General features: G+C 42.0%; 1 long non-coding RNA gene across 1 annotated transcript in view; it reads left to right on the top strand.

Annotated features, from left to right (window-relative positions):
• The window catches only part of LOC135329068 (uncharacterized), a 177,870-nt gene that overhangs the window by 81,585 nt on the left and 80,502 nt on the right, over positions 1-15,783 (top strand). Inside the window, exon 4 of the long non-coding RNA XR_010390275.1 lies at positions 5,211-5,275. This is a non-coding gene — a long non-coding RNA (uncharacterized LOC135329068). The remainder of the gene's footprint in view (positions 1-5,210; positions 5,276-15,783) is intronic.

Below are 15,783 nucleotides of genomic sequence, written 5' to 3' on the forward strand. Positions count from 1 at the left end.
TAGTGAGACATTGTATGGTATATTAATTCTGTGCATGTGTTCCTGTGTGTAAAAAAACAACACCTGAGCTAAACAGAAGAGAACAGAACTAAACTGAGCCTCCTCCTAACAATCTTTTTTCAGGGCTATTTTATGGCACACTTTTGAATGGACTTTTTGTATTAGCCTGTTGGAAACTCTTTTCAGAGGCCCCCAACAGAAGTTCTGGAACACGTGGACCACCTTCCTGCTCAGAGGTTGCATCCTGGAGATCACGACTTTCCAGCTCAGACCTTTGTTTGTCCATACAGATATTCCAGAACCTACAAAAGTTGTTTGCCTTGTTGGGAGATGAAGGAGCTTGAAATGGAAACTTTTGCAGGAAAGTGTTCTCTATTTATCCCAGCCCCTGTTCATTCAGCTGTTACCACATACTGCTGCACCTTTAACTTTGCTTCGTGCCTCCTGTATGCTCTGCTCTCACGAGGCATTTATCCCTTCTTTTAGAGTCAGCTTTGTATTCTGACTCATTCAGTATTGTGTTTGTGGTTAGTTTTACGGGTCAAGGCAGCTGGGATAACCTCGTGAAGATCAAAACAGTACTTCTAAGTGACACAGTTGAGGTATGAATTTTCAAATACATTTAGGAATAATATTAGCAGTCATTCATTCTGTACAGGGGTATGTTTGTTATGAAAGAAGATAGCAAACACTTTTTATGCAAACAACTCAGTTGATCTATGAAATAACCTGTTCATTTTCAGAAATTTAGTTTTAGAAGGGTGAATCTAAACTGTCAGGATTCATCAAGCTGTTCCCCAGAAGGTATCAGTCTAATCCAGAGCCCACTGGAGTCTACGAATATCTTTTTGTTATGCTGATTTGGTTTCCAGTAAAGGGCTGAGTTATGAAACATGGTGACACCTCTTGGTCCTGCTGACTTGTATCTGTAGGATCTCCTCGCTCTTCAGGCCCTCTCTTTTTGTGGTTCAGCTGTAGTCTGCCAGAATAATTTTGACTTTCTTAGCAAGAGTTGTTATTCATTGCAAAGCTTGTCAAAATTTCCGCTCACTTTCAGAGCTAGACAATTTAGTGAATTGGGACAATATGAGCAGCGTTGCCCAAAATGTTTACAGCAAACAAAGCCATACCACTATGTTTTTGGCAAACAGCTGCATTCTGAACACTTGCAGGATCTTTTCAAGAACTGCGGCTTCCTTTCCGGTAGTTCTCTCAGGTGCTTTTGGACAGGCTGGTGTGGGCGGTGCTGCTTTGCACAAAAGCAAGATTTGCCACCAGGCAGGGCAGCCTGCTCCATTCATGGTGCCTGCAGGACGTGGGTATGAGCTGGGAGTCATTCGTCAGCTGTTTCTTACTGTTGTGTAAGGCAGCACCTCTGACGTCTTGCTGAGTTTGGGAGTTTACCACGCTACCATGCACACACAATGCCTTTTACCCCACTTCAAGTGTTAGCAAACTGATGTTTTGTTGTAGTTTTTGTTTAAAATTTGATTATTTGTGCAGCCTGGATTCTGAGACCTTTAGTTTGGAACTGGACAAGGACAGCTGATAAACTAGATGATCGCACAGTGTGCTACAGCAAATGCAGAGAAAGAAGGAGCCCTTGGTAGCGTTCAAGAGCTTGATTGCTTTTCTCAGTAGGTGTTTTTCCAGTTCACAGCAGGCCATTAACACTAGAAAATGCAGCAACAGCAACCTCAGTGGTGAAATTGCCGATTATTACAATCAGAGGGAGATAAAGTGAAGTATTTGTTGGAGTGGCAGTACCAGGAAATGGCTGAGACATCACATGACAGAGGATGTGCACTCTGTACCAGAGGGATGTATTTACTTACAGACTAGACTTCTGCCAGACTTGACCAAGGGCAGTTCTGGCTAGTTATTTGAATTACCTGACCCACTTGCAGTAGGAAGTCATTATACAGATAGAAAATACCTGCCCCACCCTCGGGAGGCAGACAGACTCCTTGCCAAAAGGTCTAGCCCAGCTTCACTGCATATAAAATACTGTACCTTCTTAGTTAAGCTGTTGTTGCAAAGACATTAAAAGCTGTTGCTGTTCCAGTAAACTGCTCCATTTCTTGGCATTCAGGTCATTGTGGAGAAAGCCTCCAGGATTTCCCTCTTACCACTGCTTGGAAATCATAAGTCTGAAATTTTTCTAAGGTACAAATCACCTGCTTGCCCCAGTGAGGACAAAAGCTCCCAGGCCCTTTGGCAGCCAGGGAAGTTGTCTGTGATGGAGGATGCTGATAAGAACCTACACAATGATTCATTTGAAGTGTTAAATAGAGACTCCAATATGTTTTTCTCTGGACTTTTTTTGTTTTGTTTTCTCATAATGATAACTGCAGCTAACTGGGCACAAAATAACGTGCTTGATGATTAATTATTGTTAATTAATGGGTGGGTTAGAATTTTAAGCAAGGTGCATGAGACATTATCTACAAGTTAAGAGTTTTAACAGTCATGTTGCTGTTACGATCATTCTTAACTCTGAATTCTCTTCCATGTAAATAGATGAGATTTTACCAATATGCACCAATATTGACCATTAGCATAACCCTGTAAATTTAAATAATCACCAAAATAAGGTTCTGATCTTGCTTACACCAAAAACGGTTGGAGAAAGTCAATGAAAAGACGGCAATTTATACTAATGGAGCTAAGAATAGAATCCAGTCCAAAATAGGTTTAAAGCAACAAGTCTTCCTTCAAATTAAAATGATGATGGCCTTTTCTTGGGCTGTAGAAATAGGTGCTGAAAGAAAAGGAAGCAGGGAAGGACTGCAAGTAGAGGAGTTATGTCTTCTACTCTACAGATATCTCAGTTTAATTTTGCTTATATTTTTGGTGTGTAAGACTTCAGATACTGAAGGTGATCAGCTTTCTGTACTGGGACGTACTGAGCAGTAGGTGTGACAGTGATGGGCTGGAGCAGTTCATTTAGCAAAATTGAAATGAAAGATTTATTTCATTCAAATGTCACTTCTAAGAGTTCATGGGGTAACTTCTCGTTTTATGAATCTACAAGAAGATCTCGCTTGTTCTCCTCTGCAAAACCAGTGACAATTTGCTGAAATAGACCTGACCCATCTGTATGCCGGGGCTTAGGTGCTGCTGCTGACCTTTCTGCACACCACGTGCTTGCTGCCTGGGTTGGATCGGGTTAGGACAGAGCACAGCTAAGTTGAAAAGGATTTATGCTCTTACTCTCCTGGATCATTACTCATGTATGTACAGTGTTAAGAAAAATGGGCACTGCATCCTGAGACAGAACTGGGTCCAGGTCTGGTAGGCGACTGAAGGGTATAACTGGGTCTACAGCTCTTCAGGTAGACTGGATAGGATCACTGAAAAGGCTGAGCATAGTGTGGGACTGTATTTAAATGCATTTGGAAGCTCATCTGACCTCCTTTAATGTCAGAGTAGTGATTAACCTTGGTCAACTCCTACTACTGTTTTGTGAAGTGGTTGCAGTAAGAATTCCATCTTTCAGCTAATTGTTGGGTCAAGCCCTGGGGTTGGCTCCTAGAAGCATGGGAGTGAGAATTAGGAGCTTTAAAATTCTGCGTCTTGCTTTGGCACAGGCTCCCCAAGTAGCCTTAGAAAAGGCGGTTAAACTACATGTGCCGCACTGGGCTCAACAGGGGACTTCAGTGCACTAAGGCAAAGATTGGTAAAGGACATAGGCACCAAGATCTGAGGCTGGAGTTCAGAAGCCTGCATTAGGATGCTACTTTGCCTGTTCAGTGAATTGGGAAAATTCAGTACCTAGTAATGGGATTCACATGAAGCAGTATTCTAAGCAGGGGGGTGAGTCAGCGAGCTGGAGAAATGCTAAAGAAAGGAGTAAGTTGCTTTGCTTCAGTAGGTAACGAAGTCCTTTTCTTGAATCTGACCCTGAATACCGAAGTATTAGTAATATGTACCAGTCAGCCTGTGTTTAGAATTCCACTGCGTTTCCTTAGGGAAATGAAGCAAATTAAACTTTTTTTCATTTGACACTGTTATTAAAGTACAAAGCTGAACACCAAACTGTACTGGAGGCCCAGTGCTATACTGGAGGGAGCCACACTTCCCTTGTTTCCACTCCGTTTATGAATGCCCTTCATCAACTAATCACTGCTTGGCACAGTATTAAATTTAATCACTGAACTCCAAAACGTTGTAATGTGTCTACCTACTCCATGGTCCCATTTGGATGGAAATTTTCTGTCTCATTTAAAGACTATTAAAGCCCTGCCTTTCTTGTGCAGAACAAAAGGGTATTGTTTACTTTGTTTTTCTTTATTTTTGTATTCAACAAAAGATGATTATTCTGTCTCTTCAGTGCAGAGATCCCTGTGAACATGTAGACCTCCTCTCTACTTGCTTCTTTTGACCCGGGTGACTGCAAAATAGAGAGATTTCCTTCACACAGAAGCGTACAGTTGAAATGCACAAAAGCAAATGTTATTTAGCTAAATCCTCAAGGTTTTCCTAATGAAAGTATTAATTAAAAAGTTGATGTTAGGCATAATTGAGTCAAGAAACAGTGTTACAAAGCACAGCAGCAGTAGAATGACAATAACACACGTTTGTGATTAAGAATGAATCTTTCACAGTATAAAAGCATTTGTTTCAGTCAAAACCTTTTGACCTTTTAAGAGAGATGCAGCAACCCACAAACATCTAGTTGTTTGGATCCCACTATTGCCATCACATTATAACCTAGGGAGAATAGCTTTTTGCTGCCAACTACTTGGCAGCCTGTAGGCAGGACAGCAGTGTTCTTGCTTTTTGAGAGCTAGCAGCCCATTCACAGTGGGTTGACTTTCAAAAGACCCATTTATTGAATGACGCAAGGTGCAAATTATGACTCACTCTGCATAGGTTAAGTTTGTAAAAATCAACCTATATTCATCTTCCTAGCACCTACACAGCTGCATACTGTATTTATTATCTCTAGGATCCCATTAACCCTTTTAAAGGCTTAAAACTGATCTGTAATACAACCTAGACAAACTTAACATTCTTATCTAGTGAACTGATTTTTTTCCCCCTTTATCAGTGATGAACAAGTGATGAGGCTGGATTTTTTTCTGTTGGCCAGGATTAGGTCACAGAGTGGCCCAGCAATCTGATTTTGAACATTTCCTCCTGTTCTGACAGCCTCATAAAAAATACGGCTTGGTGTTGTTTGCTGATATGTGACACTGTATTTCCAGGTCTTAACCAGATGAACCAGCTACTCTTGAATCTCTGAGTCCTCTCTTGACCTTGCAGTGATACTGTAAGTAATTCTTGTTAATTATAAGCAGTTTTTTAAGCAAAATCCAGCACATTTTAATAGTTTAAACTTTTCCTTGTAATTCCCGCTTATATCCCAACCTACCTTTTAGGGTAGATTTAAGGGTGTTACGAGCAGTATTGCTGTGCTTGCATGGCCTTTAAAAGGGCAGAACCACCTCTTCACTGTCTCCACCCACCTCTTTCCCATCTCCAGGAAGTTTGGAGATTCAGATGTGGTTCCTAAACCTTTGTCAATGAGGAAGGTCTACTACCCTGCTGGAAATGGTGTGCAGCCACTTGTTCCTGTATTTCAGCTCTCCTTCCTCTCAGGAAACCCAAACTTCCAGGGAAGGAAAACCCAAAATGACCCTTGTACATATGGTTACAAAAAAAGGTGGTTGCTTAACGGGGCGGGGATGTTACCTCATATGAAGGGCTTTGTTTCTCCATCTATTCCGTTACTGTGCCTGTCACAAATAATGACAGCTATTACAGGATTGCTATAGGGACACATAAATGAAGCTCCTATTTCTTTGACTCTGTGTCTGTATTCCCAACTTATGCAGAATTTTCCTTGTCAGGTGGGGTGGCCAGACTAGAGGAGGGACTGTACCTTCTCTTGTTGTTGTGGGTGAATGAGTACTGCAGAAAGAGCTTTTCTCCAGTGCTGAATCAAACACTGAAATTAATTTACTTCCTCTCTGCTCATACCTCCTATGTGTCAGCTTTCTGAAAGCCACAGTATGCTAACCTACTTGCAGAGATTCCTACAGAAAGGAAGTGGCAGAATTGCATTGTGAGATTATTTCTACCAAATTAATGTGAAAAATGAACGCTGTCCAGATACTTGTCTGTGTCTTTTCTCAGGGAATAAGTATTAGCCTGTTGACTTTCATGGCCCATCACTTCTAAACGTAAAATGTGAATTTTGGAGTATAGGTAGGAAGCAAATTGGAGCTGAGTATGAAGATATATTTCCTGTTGTTTTTAAGCCCATAATAAAACTTACTGGACACTGATGAAAAATTAATGGATTTAAAAGAAATTATCATCTGCCCCTGTTTAATCCTTGAAAGAAAAAGGCTTATGGATTCTCTCTAATAGTTTACTCTATAGGACAGAACAATGGAAACTTGATGCAAAACTCATTGGAATCAGTAAAAAGGCCCCCATTTTATGCCTCAGGTTTGTAGCCTAGACAAAAATCTGTTATGGCAGCTGCCACCTTTACTAACCCACCAGGGTTCGGCCCGGGTCCCTCTAGGGCTGCAGCAGTAATGGCTCTTAAGCCTGGCTGAAGCAGAGTGGTGTTCCCTATGGATCAGGCACAGAGGTGGACCTGTAACACACACTCACCTGCGTGTTACATCAGTAAGTCTAGTATGTGCTGTTCCAGTTGCAGCTCTTGTAAATTAAATAGAGGAATAAGCTGCTCTTTTGCTTCTTGCCACAGCTGAAATATGATCCAAGGCTCAGGTAGATTCCAGCTGTGATCTCGCTCCTTGGTTATGAACATACATTTATGTTCTCAAGACATTATAGCTCCTTCTACACAGGCAAAAATTGTAAAAACAAAATGAACAACGTTCTCTGTGTACAGTAGAGTTATTTAAAGTGCCTGAGGGCTTGAACATAAGCAGACACTGTGTTCGCATACAATATAAGCAAGACTTCTGGGTTTTGGCATTTATAATGACAATTAAAAATACAGCAGGCATGTTTCAGCAACTTTATGAGATGCCATAAACATCTAGAAAAGGATTCCAGACAAAAGTAAAGATTCACAGTAAGGATCCTTTTCTTTTTCTTGTTTCCTACCTTGGTTTTTAATGTGATGTATTGTGACGCACCACAAAACTAATGAACCAAATGTATGGGGCAGAAAGTAACTCACTCTTTGGAAGCTATTGTGAGGTAGAAAATGCTTCTTAGGAAGAGTCAAAATTTACAGTCTGTATGGCTCTGTTCAGTTGATTGTTTTACCTTCCTGCTTCTCCAACATATCTTGAGGAGAAAAAGCCCCAAACAAGTCTGGAAGGGGGAAAAAAACACTCTCCTTCCTTGACACAGGGGCAAACAGTATTTTCAAAATCTCTCCTTGTCAGAAATGTGAAGCTGCTTGCATTTTCTTAGATATGTTTACCACAGAAGCTTTGCTACTGCATGGTCAGTTGGCTATTTCCACTGTAGCCTCATAACAGAATAAAGCGTGCCTTGCATCACAACCCTTTTTATTCCATATATTGTATATGTTTAAGCAACATAGTGTTTACAAATATATAGCAAGAGGTTCCTCCTGTTGTGAATATGGTTTAGGCATTAAGCTAAGGTGAGAGGAAGAACCTGAATCTCAAGTTAAGGGTTTAATTACAAGGCTTTTCTTCCTCAATAATTTTTTCCTGCCACTTGTAAACCTTAGACAAAAGGAGTGAGGAGCTGAAGATGGGTTCCACAGCTTTGTGGGTTCTTTAAACCTGAATTTCTCCTCAGTCTTTTGGCAAAGTGCTTTGAAATATTGTTATGACACTGAGTGATACTTCTTACAGGATGGTCAACTCTTTTCTAGCCTTAAGAAGGGAGACATGAATGGCAGTGTGTTTTCAGTACTTTTAAAATCTATCTTTCCTCTTTACAGTGCTTTAGCAAAATGTTTTGTTCTGTGCGTGCATTCAAGCCAGGTAGCCATCAAAAGACCCGCCGTAAGATGCTCAGCCAAATCTCGCTCCAGCTTTCCTGGCTTTCACACAGGTGCCCCCTTACCATGGGCATCAAACATGGCTCCTCATATATTTTCTCTTCCCTTCTCGCTTCACTATTCTTGCAAACATGCAAGTCTTGTAGACTTTTGGGGATAAGTGCAAGGAATTTACCCTCTTCCTATATGCAGGAGCCAGGGAACAGTTATTGTCTACTTCCTTCTCACTGGCCACCCAGCCTTGGGATTGCTTTTCAGGAGTCAGGACTAAGTAAGAATTAGGTTCTTGGCACCCCCAAGTGAGCTAACGCTGAGCACCCGTGATGCACCATGCAGCGGCAACTGCGTTTCATCCCCTGTGCTCCTGGTCTGCCTGAATCAGGGCAGGAAGAAGTGAGGAAACCATCTGCTTTATCATCCCTGGAGCACAAACTCCTCTGCATGGAATGGGAGAGAGACATCTGCCAGAGAAGAGGGAGATAAAGGGTATCTTAGGGTTACATTTGTTTCCTGTGGCTATGCAATGGCTTTGTTTTAGTTTTCCTTTCCCCTCCCCTGACCACAATTCAAGACTACCACGTATGTAGCAGCTCTCTTTTTCCCCTTTACCTATATTTATTTCCTTCAGTTAGGCCATAATTTCACAATTTGAGGGATTCAGAGGCAATTCCATTTTCCCCTTCCACCTTGCTACTTGTAGCCTCCTGTTCTCGACCCGGCGGCAGTTGCGATGCCGTGCTGGGAACCAAAGTAGCATTCTTTTTTTAGCAGATTTGTTTTTTGCCTTGGATTCCTTCCCTGACTCTGTTGACAGTGTAGCCCAGGCAGCTCTGTCCACGCAGCGTGGGGCATCAGGCACATTCTCTAGGCCTCCTACGGAAATCTTTATCTCCCTGAAGCGGGGCCCTGGGCTGGATTTCAGCCCTCACGCAGGTGGTCAGCACTGGGCCAAGCTTAAGTCCATGTAAGAGCTATTTCAGGGGTTTAAGTGGGCATTAGATAGGGTCTAATTTTAACATTCATCCTCTGCACAGGATAAATTTGATGTTAATTGTACTGAAACTGCTGTGGTGGCTGGTCTTTCTAGCTATGAGTGATCTCTTGTGCTTATTCCTTTGCAGTAGGATCTCTGTGATTTTTTCATGTATACAATCAACCTGAAACTCGCTTAATGAAATAAGGTGTGTAATTGCCGCTATCACCAAAATCATAATGAGAAAAGCAGTTGCAGTACATCTCCAGAATGCTACTCCTGTGCCTTGCTGAACATTGCGGGTATCTTCTGCTGAAATGTAGCTGATCTAACATGGAACAGATTTCAGCAATCTCTTCCACTTGTCCGGCATTGCAGAATTGTTCCATACTTTTTATTTGCTCATGCTTTGCCCAGCCATGACAGACAAAACCGTGCCTGTTTGGCGGAGCGTATCACAATCCATTGCTCCTCAGTCTTAGGAAATTTATCTTACTGTTCAAAACAATTCCTCACACTCCTTGACGTTTAGTCCTGTGGGTCTTTGTAGACTGTTATGTCTGCCCTTACTTGTTGTTTAACCTAGCTATAAGCATTAGCTCCGTCCTCATAAATCATTTCCCTTCAGCTCTGTAGCTAGTCTGACTGCCTGTGTTCCTAAGTATGAAAAACCCAGGCTAAGCCTACCCTTTAAATGTCTGCTCCCAACAGTATTTTATTGGTGGCACAAAATCATTGCTCTGCATGAAATCATTGCTGGCTTACTGCATGTTCCTTTGCTGATTATACTGACCTAAGGATCTATATGAGCGGTTCTCTAAGTTTCTTTTCCGTGTCCTCCCACATACTCTTAGGACTTGTTCCACTTCTTCCTCCAGCTTTAAAACCACTGGTTTAGGCTCCCTGCCCATTCCCCCAAAAGTTCATCTTTTAGGAGTAGCTGAGGCTGCAGTGAGTGACCAGCAAGTTCCCCATAGCCTCTGCTCCCGCTTCCTTCCTCCTTCACCCTTCGCTCAAGGTCTTCTCCGTGGCCCAAAACCAGTTCCCAGGGACCACTGGAAGGTGGATTCTCACAACATGTCTTCTAGGATCAGTATCTGGTGGGTGCAGCTCCCTGGAGCAGAGTAAGGAAGAATAACTGTGGCTGGATTAAATCCTCCTCCAGCCCCAGCACCCAACCCTCTGCGTTGGGAAGTGAGATCGCAAAAGCTCTCTGTGCAACCTCAACTACAGATCCTCTGCACATGGCTTGCCAAGTCTGGCCACCCCCAGGCTCCGACGCCTTCGTGGCAAGGAGCTCCAGGGAGCCATGGCTGCCCTGGGGCGGGAGCTGGTGGGCAGGGAGCTGGGCCACGTGCTCCCCAGCCATCATCTTCCCACAGTGAGAAAGCATGGGAATTCCTCCACTTTTGCCCCCTTTTCCCAGACCTCAGTGCTGGGGTAGTTTCTGTGCCCCTTGGAAGGGAACTGTCCGCGCTTTGAGAGCATTCATCTGTACGGAGTGCATACAAATTTCAGGAGCTTGGTGGTGAGGCAGGAATGTGCAGCTGGTTGAGGTGTCTTTGAAGGAACCCAGATCTTAAAACAAATTAACTGCCACAAAATATCACCAGGAATAATTCAGGAGAACCCTGAAAAATGTGCATTTATACAGTTAATAAGGACTCTTCAGTGACTGCAGCAAGTACTGAAAATAATTAAAGAGTTGTGTAAGGCACAGGAATTATTACTTCAGGGTGCAAACCAAGCTTTGACTGTTAGGGCCAAGGAAGAAAATTTCCACGTGGGCTGATTTGTCCAAAGCTGCCTTTTGCAAACTTCCTTTTACCTTTTTGTAAAATATTTGGTAGTGGTCACAACCACAGATATGAGCGGGTGCAAGAGGTCTCCCATGTAGTCCAACATAGGAGACCCAACCATCACATGCAAAGTAGAGTATTGTTCTTTTTCTAGCTTTTAAAAGCTTGGGAATTGCAAAATACCTTGAAAGCAAGGAGCAGGATGTGACAGAAGACGTCAGATACTGATGTATTTCCTTTCCTAAAAACTCAAAAGCTTTAGTCAAGCCTCAAGTCTATCCTGTGTTTCTTTCCTACTCACACATTCTTTTTAACTCCCCCACTCTCCTCCAGTTTGTTTCTCTGTTAAATGAGGCTGATTATTACAGTATGTTTTCTTTCACAACTCTCTCTTGTCGCAGAGCTGGCAGAATCTTCCATGTCTTGCAGCAGCAAAAGAGTCCGGTCCTAAATTTGGGATGAGTGCTGTTCAAAAGCTACTCTTGTTTCACCTCTGAGCTAAAGACCCATTCTTTAAAACTTCGAACATTTATTTTGAATTTTCAGAAGCCTGGATTGTCTTCAGACTCGAGCAAGAGGGTCCTACGTGAGCCTGAGTTAAGTTAAGCTGTGTCTGGGAGATTTAGTCTTGTGGCTTGATTTAGTAATTCTACCTGTTCACATATCTTAACTATGAAAGGATTACACTTTCTCCTCTAAAATAAAGGAGACTCTTACAACAAACTTAACTCTCTCTATTTTTTTGGTTTCTGTGTGAGCACATACATGAACTTTTTTATTTTGTTGAATAGCCACATTTTAGCCTTTAGCTAAAATAGCTTAAGCTTAAGCTATGAATAGCCTTTAGCCACATTTTTTAATCTCTTTGCATCTCTTCAAACACAGGGCAAGCACAGAAAAAGAATATCAAGTGTAACCAGAAAAACCAAAAATCTAGCTCCTCCCTCAAATCTTCACAGTCATCATTGTTTCTGCTACTTATTACAGGAAACATCGTATGCCTACTTAAGCTGTTGTAGAAAAAGCCACTAATGTACAGTCCCTTATATTAGAATTTTTAAAACTATGGCACCAAGTTCTGAAATTGGACTTTTTTGCTCCCAAAATGAGAAAGAAGAAGAAAGGCAACAATCCACTTGGGAATGAGGGTCTTTCATTTCTGCCTGGTGATTAGTTTGATAAAAGTTTAACTGTGCAAGCACTTATTCACCAGGAAAGGTTAGTCATTGCCTTGCTTTCTTATACTTTGTTACCGGCTTTCACATGGTTTTTCTGGGCCTTTTTAACCAGGTTTGTGAAGTTTGAGCTCTCTTACTGGCTTCTCACATTCCCTCATTATAGATCGATCATAATGATGAGCTCTAAAGAAACTCCTCTAAATACATGCATTAAGTATCGAGGCAGCTCTCTGGCACTTGTTGTGCATTCATCGGACTAAATCAGAAACAAAGCTGAAATCCTTTCCAAAAGGCAGAGGCTGAGCTTTAAAAGGAACCTTCCTTAAAAAGTGAAACACAAGACTTATACCGGCTGTCCGATAGTAATGAGTTCTGTGCTAGTATTACTCAAATGAGTACGGAATCAGTGCAGCTTAGCGATGGTCTAGGATGTGCGGAAATATGCTGTAATCCCTCTGACTTCCTTATGAGGGGAGGACCATACTATAGGGAGAAATGGCGTGGGACTAAATTAATAACATTTGTGTTGGCTCTCTGAGACACTGCCAGCTTTCTCAGCAACAAAACGTGGGAATCCCAGGTTGAAGGTTGATGCCCTGAACTTCGTAAATGGCCGCATGCCCACTGACTCAGGGCAGCATATATAAATGGGGTAAGCAAGAGCTAATTTCATCCTGTAAAACATCTCTCCTCTTGAATCTGCTTCTGGATGAGCCATTTTCTCCCATGACTAACTGAATATCTCCTCACTTAAATTTTAGTCCAGCCTCCACTGAGGGTAGAAAGAGTTAATTCTTTGGTTTTCCTGGAAAAGGAATTGGGCTCTGATTCTAGCAAGTTAGTTTGTCGGAGTGGATTGGTGTACGGTGTGTTGCCTAATGGCACAGTCATGTTCTGTATGTCTAGAGCAGGAATTGTGCAAGTCACAGGCTGGTGGTAAATCTCTTGGTCCCCCTCAGGAGAAGACGTTTGGCAGACAGCCTCTCCCTAACAAGCAGAAGCACACATTTCTGCGGCCAGCTCTGCAAACACCTTCCCCTCAGAAGCTGTTCCTTTCGAGCACCAAGAGGTGAGTGAGGGAAGTGTAACAAAGTTGCTGTCTACTGCCAGACCATTTCTAAGCAATAAAAGCAACTTAGAATTGAGCTGACTTGAACATGATAGAATAGAATTAATTTAAAATGCCAGGACATTTTTTGAGCAAAGATGCATTTAGAAAATTTCCATTTTGTTTCGCCAGGTTTATACTGTGAGCTGTAGACACAAAATTATTAGCACTTCATACCTGCGGCTGAAAAAGGAACCATGTACCCCGAATGTCGAACATGGCTTTAATCTGCTCCGCGGCTTGTTTTGTTTTGTTTTTCTCTGTTTCATTTCCCTTTGCTGGGTTAAGCTCTGACCCTGAAAGGTGAGGAAGTGAAGGAAATGGAAGAGTGAAATTTGGGGAGTCTGACACTAAAAAGTCAAGGGAACCACTGGGCAATCTGGCTGGTTGTGAGACTGAAATGTAAGAGGACTCCTCAGATTAATTGCTTTGGAACCCACTTGCTTATGTATGTGGACTCTCTCAGGCATAAGTCTTACATTATGTCACCAAGATGGCATTTGTGCTTGATTTATGTTGGCACGAAACTAGCCATAAACTGCACATGTGTGCCCATAGTAGCCCCTTTTCAAATAGAGCATGTTTATAGAAGCAGGAAACATGGCTGCAGCGTGAGCACGCGGAGCCTCTGCTGTGTCAACAGCGTCGCAAATACGGTATCCAGGATCTGCGCGAGGCATTTGTTTTCCATGTATTTCCAAGCAGCTGGTAACCTGGAACGCTATTACCCGAGATTAGCGGTTGGTTGATGGAGCAAAAATGACTTATTAGGTGAAATTTACTCTGCTAAGTGTGTGTACCTGAACAAGAGCCACAATCCACATTTTAATCTGTTTTCCTTTCGTATTCTATCTAATCTGCGGCTAGTATTTCATGGTGATAATCTCCACCCCTTCCCTTCCTTGGAGAATGCAGAGATACACTATATTAATTATATCTCATTCTGTAGTGCCTTAATTTATCTTTAAAAAGAGTATATTTGCTTTCCTGTCTGAGTAGATTTTGAAGCCTTCAAGTCATATTCAGGGAAGTAAACTCGTCGCTGTTCCATATAGTACATTAAAAATAGTTCAATACATATAAACAATATTCAAGATTTCTTTTAGGAGATACAAGACAGATACAAATGAAGACAAAAAAGGGCAAAGCATTTTTTGACTGAGAAAATTGTATTCTTTGGTTCCTCATATGCATTTATTTGCGTAGTCTTCAACCTGCAAGAGTTGTGAGGTGCTATAAATATGCACAAATAACCTTTTCTTTGGTACTTCATCCACTTGGGTCTGCTCTGCCAGAAGTGAAATGACAGCTTTTTGTGCTTCAGGATTGCAGTACCCTTGGACATCTTCTCTGACACTGCCAAAACTCTTAACAGAAAGGGAAAGATGAAGGTGAAGCAAGCCATGAGGGTCCTCTCTCTTCCATCTGTGTTGACCTAAAAGCAGACTAAATCAGCTGCATGCTGTAGGATTTCCTTTTTGTAACACCTCTTTCTTCAGACTTTAAAGAAGTCTGTAACAGAGGCAGTGTTACTGTGTACAAAACAATCTAAGTCATCAAGAACTGATAATGCAGAAAGAATCCTTCTGCATGTGGTGTGTTCCCCTCTTTTTTTCCCCTCAGTTGGAAGAGTCCTTATCTTAGTATTTACATGATCCAAATGATTTTTTTAGCTTGGGCACATCTCACACAGCGAGTTGGTGTGAAAGTCCAAGAAACAAGATCCTCATATTTTGGAGAGGCTGCGAGAAAATGATGCATCATGATGCATGGGAGTCCTAAAACCTAACTTCTAAATAAGAAATGCTGTTTGTCAGTGAAGATAGATTAACTTGAAATATGTACTAGCACCAAAGCCTTTTAAAAGGAATTTGCTGTACCTCTTGCACCTCCAGAGCTGATAGATCTAAGCATCGCCAATAGGAGCATGCCCTTAGACAGCACCTAAGCTACAGCCTAGCACAGAGTTATGAGGTCCATCCTCAGTTACAGATCTGACTGAGGAACAGCAGTAGTTCCTGTGGATGTAGGTAATCTCAAAGACAGTTTTAAAGAACCACACTGGGAGTAGGGCTGTTGTATTGCTCACTGAAGACTTGCATGCCCTTGAAGATCGTATGGGAATGTATTCCCATTTGGGAAATGTATTCCCATTTGGGAAATACGCTCCTTGCATCAAGTGTCATAGGCCTCCTTGCTTATTTCCTGATTGCAAGTCTGATAAATTTGTCAAAACATTCATAACCTACAGCATGAAAATCTGAGCCAAACTGCCTGCACTCGGTATTTTATTGCATGGAATATTTCAAGTCTGATTGTCGTCACTGGCACTGAAGACAATAGCTGGGATGTTTGGTTTGCGTTGGGATGGCTTTTTACCCCTTTTGTTGGAAAACCGTTTGCAGGTAAATGCGTAGACTGGATCATACTCATTTGCAGTTTAAAATGTGGGCATATTACTGTGTTTGGCACAATATTTGAACAGAATAGCAGATACATTTATCAGAAGGACTGGGAAACAAGTACTGTAGCATGGAATGGGTGTTGTAGAGGAGGGTTTAACTTCCCTTGGTTAGTTCCCGACACAAGAGTAGATGGCCAAAAAAAAAAAAAAAAAAAAAAAAACCCCAAACCCCGAAGGCAGCAGAGAATTGCATGTTACATCTCTGTAGGTCTGAGTTAAGAAAGCCCAGCAGAAGCCTATATCCCAGCACCACTTCTGCAAAGCTGAGAGCCTTTCCCCGTAATAACACATG

The sequence above is a fragment of the Dromaius novaehollandiae genome, chromosome 8 (genome assembly GCF_036370855.1).
Source record: "Dromaius novaehollandiae isolate bDroNov1 chromosome 8, bDroNov1.hap1, whole genome shotgun sequence".
NCBI classification, from domain to species: Eukaryota; Metazoa; Chordata; class Aves; order Casuariiformes; family Dromaiidae; genus Dromaius; species Dromaius novaehollandiae.